Source organism: Hordeum vulgare, chromosome 2H, assembly GCF_904849725.1.
Source record: "Hordeum vulgare subsp. vulgare chromosome 2H, MorexV3_pseudomolecules_assembly, whole genome shotgun sequence".
NCBI lineage: Eukaryota > Viridiplantae > Streptophyta > Magnoliopsida > Poales > Poaceae > Hordeum > Hordeum vulgare.
The window spans coordinates 645,957,608-645,976,030 of record NC_058519.1 but is presented as its reverse complement, the minus strand read 5'-3'; positions in this window follow the sequence as shown (position 1 = coordinate 645,976,030).

Sequence of the window (18,423 nt, the reverse complement as noted above, 5' to 3'; positions counted from 1 at the left end):
CAATATGGGCATCCAGGTCCCGCTATTGGATATTGGCCGAGGAGTATCTCGGGTCATGTCTACATAGTTCTCGAACCCGCAGGGTCTGCACACTTAAGGTTCGACGTTGTTTTATGCGTATTTGAGTTATATGGTTGGTTACCGAATGTTGTTCGGAGTCCCGGATGAGATCACGGACATCACGAGGGTTTCCGGAATGGTCCGGAAACGAAGATTGATATATAGGATGACCTCATTTGATTACCGGAAGGTTTTCGGAGTTACCGGGAATGTACCGGGAATGACGAATGGGTTCCGGGAGTTCACCGGGGGGGCAACCCACCCCGGGGAAGCCCATAGGCTTTGGGGAGACACACCAGCCCTTAGTGGGCTGGTGGGACAGCCCCAAAGGGGCCTATGCGCCAAGAGAAAGAAAATCAAAGGAAAAGAAAAAAAAAGGGAGGGAAGAAGTGGGAAGGGAGGGGGACTCCTCCCACCAAACCAAGTCCAACTCGGTTTGGGGGGGGAGTCCTCCCCCCCTTGGCTCGGCCGACCCCTTGGGAGTCCCTTGGACCCCAAGGCAAGGTCCCCCTCCCTCCTCCTATATATATGGGGCTTTTAGGGCAGATTTGAGACGTTTTTCTCACGGCTGCCCGACCACATACCTCCATAGTTTTTCCTCTAGATCGCGTTTCTGCGGAGCTCGGGCGGAGCCCTGCTGAGACAAGATCATCACCAACCTCCGGAGTGCCGTCACGCTGCCGGAGAACTCTTCTACCTCTCCGTCTCTCTTGCTGGATCAAGAAGGCCGAGATCATCGTCGAGCTGTACGTGTGCTGAACGCGGAGGTGCCGTCCGTTTGGTACTAGATCGTGGGACTGATCGCGGGATTGTTCGCGGGGCGGATCGAGGGACGTGAGGACGTTCCACTACATCAACCGCGTTCTCTAACGCTTCTGCTGTTCGATCTACAAGGGTACGTAGATCACTCATCCCCTCTCGTAGATGGACATCACCATGATAGGTCTTCGTGCGCGTAGGAAAATTTTTGTTTCCCATGCGACGTTCCCCAACAGTACGTGTGCTGGATGATCCGACTGATCAAAGGTGATCGAAGTCTGAGACCATTTGAGGAACGTGGGGTTGGTCGGGGTGGCCATGTTCACCTCCCAGTTCACCAGCTTCAGTCGACTCTTGCTTTCCACGTCATCATAAATCATTAATGTTGCGTGGACTTGGGGGAACGGATCCTCCTTGTCCTCATCATCCTGCTCGTTGTCCTTTTCACTCGGCTGCCCTTCGCCGAACCCTTGGATCAGGAGGCGACATTGCCGAGTGGTGTGCTTCGGGAATATGGCGTTGCCTTCTTCATCCATCTTCGTGTGGATCGGACATGGCTGATCCAGGATGGAGTTCCCGAACTGCTTCTTCTTGGGGGTATACTGAGCTTTCCCCTTGCCCTTGAACTTGGCATTTGTAACAGCAACTTCCTCTGCTTGCGGAGTGGGCGGAGCTTTCTGCTTTTGCTTCCGATTGTTGTTCCCATCTTCGTCGGCGACTGCCTTGTGCTTGCCGCTACGTATGCGGTCTTCTTCTTCGCCATTTGCATAGCGTGTGGCTATCTCCATCATCTTGCTCATGGAGATGTCGCCTGTCCGACCGAACTTCAGGTATAGATCTCTGTATCGCACGCCTGCCTTGAATGCGCAGACTGCTTGATGCTCAGTGACGTTCTCCACCGTGTGGTAGAGGGTCGTCCAGCGCTGGATGAAATCGCGCAGGGGCTCATTCTGCTTCTGGACGCAGTGTTGGAGCTCCACGAGACCAGCAGGGCGTTTGCACGTGCCCTCGAAGGTCCTGATGAACACTCGGGACAGATCTGCCCAGCTTTAGATGCTTGATGGAGCCAACTGATTCAGCCACGCTCGTGCTGAGCCGTCGAGCATCAGGGGGAGATGATTCATGGCGACCTGGTCATCTCCGCCACCGATCTAGACCGCCACTCGGTAGTCATCCAGCCACGTTTCTGGCTTGGATTCTCCTGTGAACTTGCCGATCCCCGTCGCCAATCGGAAGTTGGGAGGGATGTCAGCTGAACGGATGGCCCGACTGAAGCACTCGGGACCAGAGACGATGGTCCTGCTTCCACTCAGACGGTCTCTATCGTGACCATCACGGTGGGCTCGACTCCTGTCGACCTTCCTCTGGGCGATGTGTCCTCTTGCGTCGGGCCTTGGATCATACGTGTCACCGACTGAACGCCGATCATCATGATGTCGAGGCCCGTAAGGCCCACCTCGTGGAGGGGTGCGTGAACGGCGACGAACTTCGGGATTCGTGGAACGGCTGCCCCCTCCGCGTCGCTGATGAGAGTGGGGGATGTAAACCGACCGATGCGTGTTCGCGTGAACAGAACTGTTGTGGATCCTGTTGTGCGACTGGGAGACCGCCGAATTCTGCTGCTGCGCCGTGTGCAACAGGGCACGGATCAGCTCGATTCCTCTACCAGCCTCCGAATCAGTCGGTTGGAGGGAATCGGCTATCTTGGCAGCGGCAGCCAGGTTGAGGACGGGTGTACGGAACACCTCGATGTTGCTCTGACGAGTGCGTCGACTGGAAGAACGGTGGTGTTGACGGCGAGCGCGGGACGATTCGCCGACCTCGTGCTCGTTCCGGCTAGTCCGGTGGGGACTTTCATGGGAATTTGCCATGAGAACTTCGGCTGCAGGCCCGCGACCCAAGTACTCGGAAGGCAACTCAGTCAGAACTGATTCCAAGCACTGGGACGGTGACGCGACCACAACCGACTCGAGGACCGCCACTTGAGAGGACGCGTTCTGGCGCGCCTGGGCGTGTCGCACCCAATGCTGGAGCCGCGGATGGCGGGACCGCTTGTTGCGGCGCGTGACGGGGGCGAAGGTCGACACCGGGGCCGACTGCTGGAGAAGAAGGACGCCGCGGGGACCGGCACGGAAGTGCGTAGCCCCGCGACTGGGGAGCGCCTTGACGTCGAGAGACGCATCCCGAAGCCATGCCGAATCGTCGACGATGAAGGAGAGTGCACCGAAGAGGATCTCCCGACCCATGCACAAATCTCCGGCGGACGACATGATGAAAAGATGAAGCTACAAACTCGCCGGAAGTCGCTTAGACGCCTGCCCCAAGGTGGGCGCCAACTGTCGTGGTATAAGTCTGACAGTAGATGTGTAGGGTACGAAAGGATGGGCAGAGCCTTAGCTACGGCGAGGTTGTATGAGTTCAGGCCCCTCTGCGGTGGAGGTAAAAGCCCTATGTCTCAGTGCTCTTGGGAGCTTTAGTGTCGAGTGGAATATAGGATTACAGTAAAAGCCAACCCCTGCACCAGTGGGGAAGGGTGGCTTATATAGAGTGCGTTGCCCTTCACAACGGTCCAGTGGACATGGGTGGAGTAGTGGCGAATAAATGCATACGTTACAGGTAACGTATGTCTTAAATGCGAATAATGGTGTATGAAAACGTACGACCGTTGCCCTCCTGGGAGGTTACGATGTGCATAGTGGAATTCAGTCGGTACGATAAATACGCTCCGAATGCTCGTCACCGACTGGATGATGGGGGGTCCATAGTTCAGTCGGAACTGTCTAAGGGCCTTGCCCTCTGTGAAGGGTAGTCCTTGGGTAGGACCTATAGGGCAGGCCTATGACCCTACCCTGGGACTATAACCCCATCAGCTACAGTACCTAAGGAAGTGGTGATTTGCTTTCTTATACTAATGATATCACGAGTTTTTGTTTAAGTTTCGTGTTGTGAATTTTTCAACTTTTGGGTGAAGTTCTTATGGACAAAGAGATAAAGAGTGGCAAGAGCTCAAGCTTGGGGATGCCCAAGGCATCCCAAGTTGATTCAAGGATTGCGAAAAAGCCTAAGCTTGGGGATGCCCTGGGAAGGCATCCCCTCTTTCGTCTTCAATCCATCAGTAACGTTACTTGGGGCTATATTTTTATTCACCACATGTTATGTGTTTTGCTTGGAGCGTCTTGTATCGTAGGAGTCTTTTATTTTTGTTGTGTCACAATCTTCCTTGCTGCACACCTAGAGAGAGAGACCTGCACTCACCGTGATTTTGTCGAGCTTCACTTATATCCTTTGGTTAGGCAATTCAGCTCACATGTGTTTCACTTATATATTTTGAGCTAGTTGATTTTGCTCTATGTGTTTCACTTCTATCTTTTAGAGCACGAAAGTGCGTGGCGTGGTAGTTGATCTATGCTATGAAAGTAGTCTCAAAAGGGGTGGTTATCCAAAGGGATATGAAAACTTCCACCTTCATGTGCATTGAGTAGTTAGAGAAGTTTGATTCATCTCAATTAGTTTTGAGTTGTGGTTGTGGTAATATTGAAGTTATACTAGTAAGGTGTTGTGGATCTAGAAATACTTGTGTTGAAGTTAGTGATTCCCGTAGCATGCACGTATGGTGAACCGCTATGTGATGAAGTCTGAGCATGATTAGTTTATTGATTGTCATCCTTTGTGTAGCGGTCGGGGTCGCGTGATGGTTTATACCTACCAACACTTCCCCTAGGAGTATGCGTTGAATGCTTTGTTTCGATTACTACTAAAACTTTTGCAACAAGTATATGAGTTCTTCATGACTAATGTTGAGTCCATGGTTTAGATGCACTTTCACCTTTCACCATCACTATCTTCTTTAGTGTCGTGCAACTTCCGCTGGTGCATAAACCACCATTAGCCTCCCTCAAAACAGCCACCATACCTACCTACTATGGGGTTTTTTTCAAAGTCATTCCGAGATATATTGCCATGCAACTACCACCATGACATGTGCCACAACTTCTACATCGCCATTGCATGATCATAAGATAGCTAGCATGATGTTTCCATTGATGTCTATGATATGCTAGATCATTGTCACGGTACGCTATCGAAGGCATTCCATATAGAGTCATCATTGCTCTAATTTTTGAGTTGTAAGTGTGATGATCATCATTGATGGAGCATTGTCCCATGTGAGGAAATAAAAGAGGCCAGCGAAGCCCATTTACAAAAAAAGAGGCCAAAGATGCCAACCAAAATAAAAATAAAAATAGAGAGGCCAAATAGCCCACCAAAAAAATAAGAGAAAAAGAGAGAAGGGACAATGCTACTATCTTTCCACACTTGTGCTTATTAAGCACCATGATCTTCATGATTGAGAGTCTCTCGTTTTGTCACCACCATATAGCTAGTGGGAAATTTTCATTATATAACTTGGCTTGTATATTCCAATGATGGGCTTCCTCAAAATTGCCTTAGGTCTTCGTGAGCAAGCAAGTTGGATGCACACCCACTAGTTTTCTTTAAGAGCTTTCACATACTCTTAGCTCTAGTGCATCATTTGTATGGCAATCCCTACTCATTCACATTGATATCTATTGATAAGCATCTCCATAGCTCATTGATATGCCTAGTCAATGTGACCATCTTCTCCTTGTTTGCCTTGCAACCACCACCACACTCCATTCCACTTATGGTGCTATAACCATGGCTCACGCTCATGTATTGCGTGAGAGTTGAAAAAGTTTGAGAAAGTAAAGGTGTGAAAACAATTACTTGGCCAATACCGAGGTTGTGCATGATTTAAATTCGTTGTGCAAGGATGATAGAGCATAGCCAGACTATATGATTTTGTAGGGATAACTTTCTTTTGGCCTTGTTATTTTGAAAGTTCATGATTACCTTGCTAGTTTGCTTGAAGTATTATTGTCTCCACGTCAATAGCAAACTATTGTTTTGAATCTAATGGATATGAACATTCATGTCACATAAGAAGAGTTACAAAGTACATCTATGCTAGGTAGCAGAAAGCATCAAATTATTCATTCTTTATCACTTCCCTACTCGAGGACGAGCAGGAGTTAAGCTTGGGGATGCTTGATACGTCTCAAACGTATCTATAAATTTTTATGGTTTCATGTTGTTATCTTGTCAACTTTGGATGTTTTATACCTTTTATATCTATTTTGGGACTAACTTATCAATTCAGTGCCAAGTGCCAGTTCCTGTTTTTTCTGTGCTTTTGACTCTTTAGAGATCTGATTTTGGAACGGAGTCCAAACGGAATAAAATCCTCGAAATGAATTTTTCCAGAACAAAAGAAGATCAGGGGACTTGAGGGCCAAGGCAGGAGGCCCAGAGGGACCCCACAAGCCCTGTAGCCGCGGCCAGGGGGGCCGCGGCTACCACGCTTGTGCCCCCCCTGGAGCTCCCCTGCCCTAGCTCTTTGGCCTGTATATTCCCTAAAATCCCAGAAAAAATAAGGGCGTCCACGAAACCACTTTTCCGCCGCTGCAAGCTTCCGTTTCTTCGAGATCTCATCTGGAGACCCTTCCCGGCATCCTGCCGGAGGGGACTTTGGAGTTGGAGGGCTTCTTCATCATCATCATCGCCCCTCCAATGACTCGTGAGTAGTTCACTTCAGACCTACGGGTCCGTAGTTAGTAGCTAGATGGCTTCTTCTCTCTCTTGGTTCTTCAATACAAAGTTCTCCATGATCTTCATGGAGATCTATCCGATGTAATCTTCTTTGGCGGTGTGTTTGTCGAGATCCGATGAATTGTGGACTTGTGATCAGATTATCTATGATATATATTTGAGTCTTTGCTGATTTCTTATATGCATGATTTGATATCCTTGTAAGTCTCTCCGAGTCTTGGGTTTTGTTTGGCCAACTAGATCTATGATTCTTGCAATGGGAGAAGTGCTTGGTTTTGGATTCTGCCATGTGGTGACCTTTCCCAGTGACAGTAGGGGCTGCAAGGCACACATCAAGCAGTTGCCATCAAGGGTAAAAAGATGGGGTTTTTATCATTGGTTTGAGATTATCCCTCTATATCATGTCATCTTGCTTAAGGCGTTACTCTGTTCTTTGGACTTAATACACTAGATGCATGCTGGATAGCGATCGACGTGTGGAGTAATAGTAGTAGATGCAGAAAGTATCGGTCTACTTGTTTCGGACATGATGCCTATAGAAATAATCATTGCATAGATATCGTCACGACTGTGCATAGTTCTATCAATTGCTCGACAGTAATTTGTTCACCCACCGTCTACTTGCTTTCATGAGAGAAGCCACTAGTAAACACTACGGCCCCGGGTCTATTCACATCCATCGTTTACATCTCCGCTTTTACTTTGCTTTGTTACTTCGTTGCTTTCAGTTCTCACTTGGCAAACAATCTATAAGGGATTGACAACCACTTCATAGCGTTGGGTGCAAGCTTTTGTGTTTGTGCAGGATCTTGAGATACTCTTCCGCCGGATTGATACATTGGTTCTCAAACTAAGGGAAATACTTATCGTCGCTGTGCTACATCACCCTTTCCTCGTCAAGGGAACACCAATGCAAGGCTCCAAGGCCACGGGGGAAATCCTTTGCATACTTTCCTAGGAAGTCCCTTAAGGCGTAGCCGTAGTTGAAGGATTCCTGGTGCCGTCGACACAACTATTTCTGGCGCCGTTGCAAGGGATACACAGCAAACATCAGAAGTATTTCTGGCGCCGTTGCCGGGGAGGATAAATCAAGATCTATCCAAGTAGGTCTCACAAACTCTTCTCTTGCATTTACTTTTGTTGCCAGTTGCCTCTCGTTTTCCTCTCCCCGAGTTCACATTTGCCGTTTTCATTCGCCTTTCTCCTTCGCCGTTTCCTTTTGCCCGTTTCATTCTCTCTTCCCATTCGTTTGTGCGTGAGATAGTCCATCAATGGCTAGACCCACCACTCCAAACGACACCCCTGGAAATGAAGTTCTCAATTTCAGGCACAATGAGGAAGAAAATTTGAAGGACGCTTGGTACAGGATTTGCAATGCTCAAAGTAGATCTACTCGTAAGCAATCCACTACCGTCCTCCTTCGCAGTTTCTATGTTGGAATTTCTCCTTGGAATAGGTATATCCTTGATACAATTGTAGGCGGGAACTTTTTGGGGAGCCATACCGTTGACTCCTATAGAGCTATCATTAATTTGGTAGGCTCACACCCGCTCATGGTTAATGGAACTATCTTGACCTTGGAACACGTGATGCAAAGGCTTGACGCTATTGAAAACAAAATTGCCACAGTTGAACTTATTGAGGGTTTGGATAGAAAGATCCACAATCAAATTACTCAGTACGGATCCAAAGTGGGAAACTTTTTGAAAAATTTAAAGGAGAAGGAACTTATAGTTAACGATTCTTCTAGAATTGCCAAATTAGAAAATGTCATAACTAACTTGGGTTCCGCTTTTGCCGCTGTGCAAAATACTCCAAAGACCGTCAAGCCTGTTTTTGTTCCTAGAGCTAGTGGTGAGTCATCTAATAAAGATGAAAATCTTAAGATGATAAATGATCACGCTACTTGTGGTTTGAGTACCAAAGATGACTATACGTGATTCCATCACTTTCGCCTAGCTAAGGGCGTTAAACAAAAGCGCTTGTAGGGAGGCAACCCAACGAATCTATCCTTTTTATTTCTGTTTTGTGTTTTCCACACTTTCATAATTCTGTTATGATTGTGTTTTTTGTGTTTCTTTTTGCGTTTGTGCCAAGCAAAACCGTTATGATTAGTCTTGAGGATGATTGTTTGGTCACGTTGGAAAAGACAGAAACTTTCTGCTCACGAAAAGAATTTTAATTTTTTTTTCCTGTAAGATCTTTTGAGTTGATTCTTTTTGCTGCTGATTGCTACGCAAATTCTTCAGACTATCGTAATATTTCAGAATTTTTTAAGTACCAGAGGTATACGAAACATACATATTGCTACAGACTGGTCTGCTGTTAACAGATTCTGTTTTTGTCGTGTTGGTTGCTTATTTTGATGAAACTATGGATCGTATCGGGGGGTATTAGCCATGGAAGATTGAAAGTATAGTAACCCAACATCAGCACAAGTAGAATTTGAGTTTGCTACAGTACCTAAGGAAGTGGTGGTTTGCTTTCTTGTACTAATGTTATCACGAGTTTCTGTTTAAGTCTCGTGTTGTGAAGTTTTCAAGTTTTGGGTGAAGTTCTTATGGACAAAAATATAAAGAGTGGCAAGAGATCAAGCTTGGGGATTCCCAAGGCACCCCAAGAGATTCAAGGATGCCGTAAAAGCCTAAGCCTGGGGATGCCCCGGGAAGGCATCCCCTCTCTCGTCTTCAATCCATCGGTAACGTTACTTGGGGCTATATTTTTATTCACCACATGTTATGTGTTTTTGCTTGGAGCGTCTTGTATCGTAGGAGTCTTTTATTTTTGTTGTGTCACAATCATCCTTGTTGCACACCTAGAGAGAGAGACATGCACTCACCGTGATTTTGTCGAGCTTCACTTATATCTTTTGGTAGACAATTCAGCTCACATGTGCTTCACTTATATCTTTTGAGCTAGATACTTTTGCTCTATGTGCTTCACTTATATCTTTTAGAGCACAGCGGTGCATGGCTTGGTAGTTTATCTATGCTTTGAAAGTAGTCTCAAAAGGGGTAGTTATCCAAAGGGGTACGAAAACTTCCACCTTCATGTGCATTGAATAGTTAGAGAAGTTTGATTCATCCCAATTAGTTTTGAGTTGTGGTTATGGTAATATTGAAGTCATGCTAGTAAGGTGTTGTGGATCTAGAAATACTTGTGTTGAAGTTAGTGATTCCCGTAGCATGCACGTATGGTGAACCGCTATGTGATGAAATATGAGCATGATTAGTATATTGATTGTCATCCTTTGCGTGGCGGTCGGAATCGCGCGATGGTTTATACCTACCAACCCTTCCCCTAGGAGTATGTGTTGAATGCTTTGTTTCGATTACTAATAAAACCTTTTCAACAAGTATATGAGTTCTTCATGACTAATGTTGAGTCCATGGTTTAGATGCACTTTCACCTTCCACCATCACTATCTTCTTAGTGCCGTGCAACTTTCGCCGGTGCACAAAACCCACCATTAGCCTCCCTCAAAACAGCCACCATACCTACCTACTATGGCTTTTTGAAGGTCATTCTGAGATATATTGCCATGCAACAACCACCATGATATGTGCCACCACGTCTACATTGCCTTTGCACGATCATAGATAGCTAGCATGATGTTTCCGTTGATGTCTATGCCATGCTAGATCATTGCCACGGTACACTACCGAAGGCATTCCATATAGAGTCATAGTTGCTCTAAGTTTTGAGTTGAAAGTGTGATGATCATCATTATTGGAGCATTGTCCCATGTGAGGAAATAAAAGAGGCCAAATAAGCCCATAAAAAAGAGGCCAAAGAGCTCACCAATTTTTTTAAAAAAAATAGAGAGAAAAAGAGAGAAGGGACAATGCTACCACTTTTTCCACACTTGTGCATATTGAGCACCATGATCTTCATGATTGAGAGTCTCTCGTTTTGTCACCACCATATAGCTAGTGGGAAATTCTCATTATATAACTTGGCTTATATATTCCAATGATAGGCTTCCTCAAAATTGCCTTAGGTCTTCGTGAGCAAGCAAGTTGGATGCACACCCACTAGTTTTCTTTAAGAGCTTTCACATACTTGTAGCTCTAGTGCATCATTTGTATGGCAATCCCTACTCATTCACATTGATATCTATTGATGAGCATCTCCACATCTCATTGATATGCCTAGTTAATGTGACTATCTTCTCCTTTTTGTCTTGCAACCTCCACCACATTCCACACCATCTATAGTGCTATAACCATGGCTCACGCGCATGTATTGCGTGAGAGTTGAAAATGTTTGAGAAAGTAAAGGTGTGAAACAATTACTTGGCCAATACCGGGGTTGTGCATGATTTAAACTCGTTGTGCAATGATGATAGAGCATAGCCAGACTATATGCTTTTGTAGGGATAACTTTCTTTTGGCCTTGTTATTTTGAAATTTCATGATTACTTTGCTAGTTTTCTTGAATTATTATTGTTTCCACGTCAATAGAAAACTATTGTTTTGAATCTAATGGATCTGAACATTCACGTCACATAAGAGGAATTACAAAGGACACCTATGCTAGGTAGCATGAAAGCATCAAAAATTCATTCTTATCACTTCCCTACTCGAGGATGAGCAGGAGTTAAGCTTGGGGATGCTTGATACGTCTCAAACGTATCTATAATTTTTGATGGTTTCACGCTGTTATCTTGTCTTCTTTGGTTGTTTTATGTACCTTTTATATCTTTTTTGGGACTAACTTATTGATTCAGTGCCAAGTGCAGTTCCTGTTTTTTCCGTGTTTTTGACTCTTTTCAGATATGATTTTGGAATGGAGTCCAAACGGAATAAAAACCCTGAAATGTTTTTTTCCTGAACGGAAGAAGACCAGGGGGCCTTTGGGCCAAGCCAGGTGGGCTCCAGGGAGCCCACAAGCTCCCGCCATGCCACTAGGGGGGAGGCAGCGGTGGGCAAGCTTGTGGCCTCCCTGGCCGCCCCCTGACCTAGGTCTTTGGCCTATAAATTTCCAAATATTCCGCAAAAAATCAGGGAGCCTCGAAAATACTTTTCCGCTGCCGCAAGCTTCCGTTTCCGCGAGATCTCATCTGGAGACCCTTCCCGGCACCCTGTCGGAGGGGACTTTGGAGTTGGAGGGCTTCTTCATCATCATCATCGCCCCTCCAATGACTCATGAGTAGTTCACTTCAGACCTACGGGTCCGTAGTTAGTAGCTAGATGGCTTCTTCTCTCTCTTGGATCTTCAATACAAAATTCTCCATGATCTTCATGGAGATCTATCCGATGTAATCTTCTTTGGCGGTGTGTTTGTCGAGATCCGATGAATTGTGGACTTGTGATCAGATTATCTATGATATATATTTGAGTCTTTGCTGATTTTTTATATGCATGATTTGATATCCTTGTAACTCTCTCTGAGTCTTGGGTTTTGTTTGGCCAACTAGATCTATGATTCTTGCAATGGGAGAAGTGCTTGGTTTTGGGTTCTGCCATGTTGTGACCTTTCCCAGTGACAATAGGGGCAACAAGGCACACATCAAGCAGTTGCCATCAAGGGTAAAAATATGGGGGTTTTATCATTGGTTTGAGATTATCCCTCTACATCATGTCATCTTGCTTAAGGCGTTACTCTGTTCTTATGGACTTAATACACTAGATGCATGCTGGATAGCGGTCGACGTGTGGAGTAATAGTAGTAGATGCAGAAAGTATCGGTCTACTTGTTTCGGACGTGATTCCTATAGAAATAATCATTGCATAGATATCGTCATAACTCTGCACAGTTCAATCAATTGCTCGACAGTAATTTGTTCACCCACCGTCTACTTGCTTTCATGAGAGAAGCCACTAGTAAACACTACGGCCCCCGGGTCTATTCACATCCATTGTTTACATCTTCGCTTTTACTTTGCTTTGTTACTTTGTTGCTTTCAGTTCTCACTTGGCAAATAATCTATAAGGGATTGACAACCCCTTCATAGCGTTGGGTGCAAGCTTTTGTGTTTGTGCAGGATCTTGAGGTACTCTTCCGTCAGATTGATACCTTGGTTCTCAAACTGAGGGAAATACTTACCGTCGCTGTGCTACATCACCCTTTCCGCTTCGAGGGAACACCAACGCAAGGCTCCAAGGCCACGGGGGAAATTCTTTACATACTTGCCTAGGAATTCCCTTAAGGCGTAGCCGTAGCTGAAGGATTCCTGGTGCCGTCGACACAACTATTTCTGGTGCCGTTGCAAGGGATACACAACAAACATCACTCCACTACCATCACCGCCACACCATCGTGTTGCCGAAGAATTCATCTACCTCTTCGTCTCTCTTGCTGGATCAAGAAGGCGGAGATCGTCATTGAGTTGCACGTGTGTTGAACGCAGAGGTGTTTCGTCTCTCTTGCTGGATCAAGAAGGCGGAGATCGTCATTGAGCTGCATGTGTGTTGAATGCGGATGTGCCGTCTGTTTGGCGCTAGATCGAGACGGATTTTGTGGGATGCTTGCGATTCGGATCGCAAAGACGTTCAACTACATCAACTGTGTTTCTTAATGCTTCCGGCTTAGAGATCTACAAGGGTATGTGGATCCGATCTCTCCTCTCGTAGATGATCATCACCATGGATAGGTCTTGCGTGTGTGTTGGATTTTTTTTTGTTTCCCATGCAACGTTCCCCAACAAGTAGCTAGATGGCTTTCTCTCTCGTTTTTCTCTCAATATAATGGTCTCTTGGAGATCCATATGATGTAATTCTTTCTTTTGTGGTGTGTTTGTTGGGATCCGATGAATTGTGAGTTTATGATCAGATCTATGAAAAGATATTTATGCTTTATTATTATAGCCTTGTATTTCTTGTCCAATATTTGGTTTTGTCTGGCCAACTTTATATTTTATATTGTAATGGGAAGAGGTGCTTTGTGATGGGTTCGATCTTGCGGTGCTCAATCTCATTGACAGAAAGAGCCATGACACGCATGTATCATTGCTATCAAGGATAAAACGACGGGGTCTCTTACTACATGAATAGATCTTGTCTAAATCATGTCATCGTTCTTAAGGCATTACTCGGTTTCTCCATGAACTCAATACACTAGATGCATGCTGGATAGCAGTCGATGTGTGGAGTAATAGAAGTAGATGCAGGCATAAGTCAATCTACTTATCTTGGACGTGATGCCTATATACATGATCATTGTCTTGAATATCATCATAATTATTTGCTTTTCTATCAATTGTCCAACAGTACCCACCGCTTGCTATTTTCTCGAGAGAAGCCACTAGTGAAACCTATGGCCCCCGGGTCTACTTCACATCATCTATTTGCAATCTCTATTTTGCTATTTGTTTTTCTACTTTATTTGCTCTTTTATTTTAGATATATATTATGAAAAAACCCAAAAATACCTTGGTGCGTTCTATTTGCTATCACTCTTATTTGCATCTATCAATCTATCCTTACTTTACCCACGAGGGATTGACAACCCCTTTATGCGTTGGGTTGCGAGGATTTGCTATTTATGTTCAGGTGTTGCTTACATAGTCTTATGGATCTTCCTACTAGATTGATACCTTGGTTTCTTAACTGAGGGAAATACTTCTCGTCGCTGTGCTACATCACCCTTTAAGTTTGGAGGGAGACCAATGCACCTGCGAGGACCATCACATATCTATCGTGGCATTTTCATAGCCATTTCGAGATATATTGCCATGAAACTTCCACAATTCCCTCACATGACTTGTGTGTTCATTATCATGTTGCTTTGCATGATCATGTAGATGACATAGTATTTGTGGCAAAGCCACCGTTCATCATAACCTACATGTTACGCTAGATCATTGCACATCCCACTACACTGCCAGATGCACTCATATAGAGACATCTTGTATATAGTAGTTGTTCATATCGAGTTCTAAGTAAATAAAATTGTTATGATCATCATTATAAGGGAACTTTGTCTCAATTAAGAAAGGATGATGTAGACTGTGATTCCCCACAAGTTCGGATGAGACTCCAAAAGGAAAAAAAAGAAAAAAAAGAGAAAAACGAGAAAAATGGGGGAAATGAGGAAAAATAAGACAAATAAAAAAATTGAGAGAAAACAGAGATGGGTAGTGCTACTATCTTTTTCCACACTTGTGCTTAGAGGGAGCACCATGTTCTTCATATAAAGTCTCCTGAGTTGTCATTTTCTATGCTAGTGGAAAATTTTCATTATAGAACTTTGATTGTATATTTCAATGACAAGCTTCCTCAAATTCCCGAGGTCTTCATGAGCAGGCAAGTCAGATGCACACACACTTAGCTTCAGTTGAGCTTTCACACACTTATAGCTCTAGTGTATTTGTTGCATGTCAATCCCTACTCCTCACACCGATGTCGATTAATGGGCATATCCATAGCCCGTTGGTCCACCTAGTTGATGTGAGACTTCCTTTCCACTTTGACTCCTTTTGATCTCTACCACCATATTCTATTCCATCCATATGCCATATAATTCACGCTCGTGTATTGAGTGAGGTTGAAAATGTTGAAGCACGTTAGAAGTACGATCCAATTACGTGACTTGACACCGAGGTGTTCATGATTTATACTTATGCGGTGAGGACGGAGTCATGCCATGCTAATATGATAAAATGAGTAGGGAAAAACATTCTTTAATGATCGTATATTTTGAATATGAATGAATAAGTTGTTCATGTTTATGGATATTATTATGTTGATATCAATTAGTTCATCGTTTCTCAAGATCATACCTAAAAGAGATTACATTTTGGGTAGCATGTCGCATCAAAAGTTCTGTTTTTAATCATTTACCTACTCGAGGACGAGCAAGAATTAAGCTTGGGGATGTTGATACGTCTCCAACGTAACAATATTTTTTATTGTTCCATGCTATTATATTATCAATCGTGGATGCTTTATATGCAATTATATGCCATTTTATATCATTATTGGGAACTAATCTATTAACCAAGTGCCAAGTGCCACTTGTTGTTTTCTACATGTTTTTTGGCTTTTCAGTAAACCACTACCAAACGGAGTCCAAACGCTATGAAACTTTTGATGATTTTTTCTAGACCAAACTAGGATATGGAAGCTTCACATAGAGACCAGACGACACACGAGGAGATGGCAAGACAATAGAGTGCGCCCAAGGGGGTAAGAGCGTCCTGATGGCTTGTGGGCCACGTGGCTCCGTATGACCTAATTCCACCTCCATAAATTCTCTAAAATCTTGAAACCAACATAGAGCCACCCGAAACACTTTTTCTACCGCCGCAAGTTTCTATTCCGATGGAAGGCCATCTGGAGACCTTTTCTAGTGCCCTGGCGGAGGGGGAATCGATCATGGAGGCCATCTACATCAACATTGTTGCCTCCATGATGATGTGTGAGTAGTCCACCACAGACCTACGTGTGCATAGCTAGTACCTAGATGTCTTCTTCTCTCTCTTTTATCTTCAATACAAAGTTCACCGCAATTCCCGCGGTGATCTATTTGATGTAATCTTCTTTGCGGTGTGTTTGTTGGGATCTGATGAAGTGTGGCTTTATGATCAGGTTATTCATGAATATATATTGAGTCTTCTCTGAATTCTTTTATGCATGATTGTTATAGCTTCGTATTTCTCTTCGGTCTAACGGTTTGGACTAGACTGATTTGTCTTCAGTGGGAGTAGTGCGTTTTGACGGTGTCCTGGAATATGGGGCCCTAACCTAGTCACCCAGGCTCCTCAGATCTGGCCGATGGGCCCTCCTCCTTCTCAAGATGTACTCCGGAGGTTGCACGATGGGGCGTGATCGGGACTGCATCTGCCGAAGACCAAACATATACTCAAAGACTTCTCCTGCTGCCTCCACGCCCAAATGCTTTATTACTTAAAACATTCAAGCATTACACCTGGCCTTCGCATAACCAAGATGCACACAAACAAGATTCTCTCACACAAACGAAAAACGAAAAGGCAAAATACAAAGAAACATGTAGAGTCTGTATAACGCCGAAAGCGCGCGGGGGGGGGGGGGGGGGGGAGGGACAATCATAAGATCATGGTGTCACCCATGTTGGGTAAAAGTATACCTCATTGTTGCTTCTAATCGTGTACACATCTCCGTAAACAGGTCTCGATTCTCCACACGTTGTAGGGAGGACCATAAACGAAGAGTGTTGGTACATCTGTAGGTAACTGACAATAGAGAAGTACTTTTATCGTTTAAAACCTCATCATTTCTAAATTGCCAAAATGACCAAATAACGACAAGCGCTACCATCCTTAAAAGAGTTCTAAACCTGTTATCAATCCCATGTAACAAGTTCTCAAATACATACATCAACAACACTACAAGGAGGATACAAGGCACAAACTATTTGGATGATTGACCATATAGAACAATTCGATTTGCATTGGAAGAATAAATGTTTTATTGTCTCATCATGGTGATAAAAAACACATTATTGACTTCCATGCCAAATCCTCTTAATAATGTTATCTTTAGTAAAAATGACTCCGCGATGAAGATACCATGCAAAGATTTTATTCTTAAGAGGTGTCTTCATCTTCCAGATCTTCTTGTCTTTAGCTTCCAACTTTGGCGTGCGTGTGTGGGCCGAGAGCGGGCACATAAATCAACGACTAACGGGGGAGAGGACGACGCGCGGCGAAGCGGACTGCGCAACCCTCGCGGAGCTGCGCGTGGGGCGGAGGGCCAACTCTAGCGTCCCGTTGTACCGGTGCGGGAGGAGCAACGGTGCATATCGGAGCTGCCCCTGATGTTCACCTTCGAGCGCTCGGGCGCAATGCTTTTTTTTGAATACTATACAACCGCAAGCATTCATATAAATGCGCGTACACTCACCCCTATGAACGCGCGCGCACACACACCTTACCTCTTTGAGCACCTTCGAGAGACTGAGCCGTCATATCATCTTGAGATTTATGATGTCACCATAGGTGCCTCGTCGTTGGCGGAAGTGTTTCCTCCCACCGAATGCACATCGCCGAAAGTCCTGAAATAAATCCAGGAATAATGCGAGCACCATGACTTGAACCCTGATGGGCTGGTGATACCACTATCTTTCTAACCATCCAACCACAAGGTTGTTCGTGCTCCAACGCAATGCTGAGGGCCAACTCCTTCTCGAGGTCGATGTTGGAGCCCAAGTGGTTGCTGAAGCTTGGCATGCTGTGAGATTCGATCGGAATGAGAGAGAGGAAAGGGGGGAGGGGGAAAGCGAGAGAGGAGAGTGGAGTGAGTTACGGTTCGGAAAGGAGACATATTGTTTTTTTTGTGATGACATCGTGGGGGCGGTGGTGGGCCGAACTGATGTGACCGGACGTGTCTGGGCCATCCCATATCCATCCTACATTTGAGCTGGATATGAGGGATGTCGGACAATCCAGACGAGTCCAGTTTAAGACGTTCAGGTGGGTCGATTTTTCTACTGGTCCATTCGGCCGGACATTTAAGTTGGGTTTGAAACGACCGACTATAGATGCTCTAATTTCTTTTACTTGTCTACATGTAAGTGTGGGTGTGGTGGGTGGGCATCCATGAGGTTAATGTCAGTCTCAAAGCCCATCCCATGCGCCCAATTCAGCTGCCCCCTTCTCCATTGCCTTTTGCGTTTGTCATCTCCTCTGATTATTCCCCCAATATGAGATCCGTCTCCACTTTTGCATGGTGGTCTGCCAACCAGCACACATGGCCATGGGAATGGGATGGTGGCAGGGCAGATGCAGAATAGATAGAGAAATTTACACACACAGCTCCCAGAAAAAAAAGGAGGAGCGAGCAGCAAACAGCCCCCGCATTTTCCTCTCTCCCCTTTCCCCTCGGATACCCACCCTCACCCCCCCGCCCGAGGTCCAGTGGAGCCACGCACTGAGCCCGCCCGCCCGCCGCGAGCCCGACCCCCTTCTCCCTCTCCTCCTCCTCCTCCCGTCGCCGCTGCCCCCTCCGCCCGCCGGCGCTCCCCCCCTCCGCCCGCCGGTACCACGTCCCC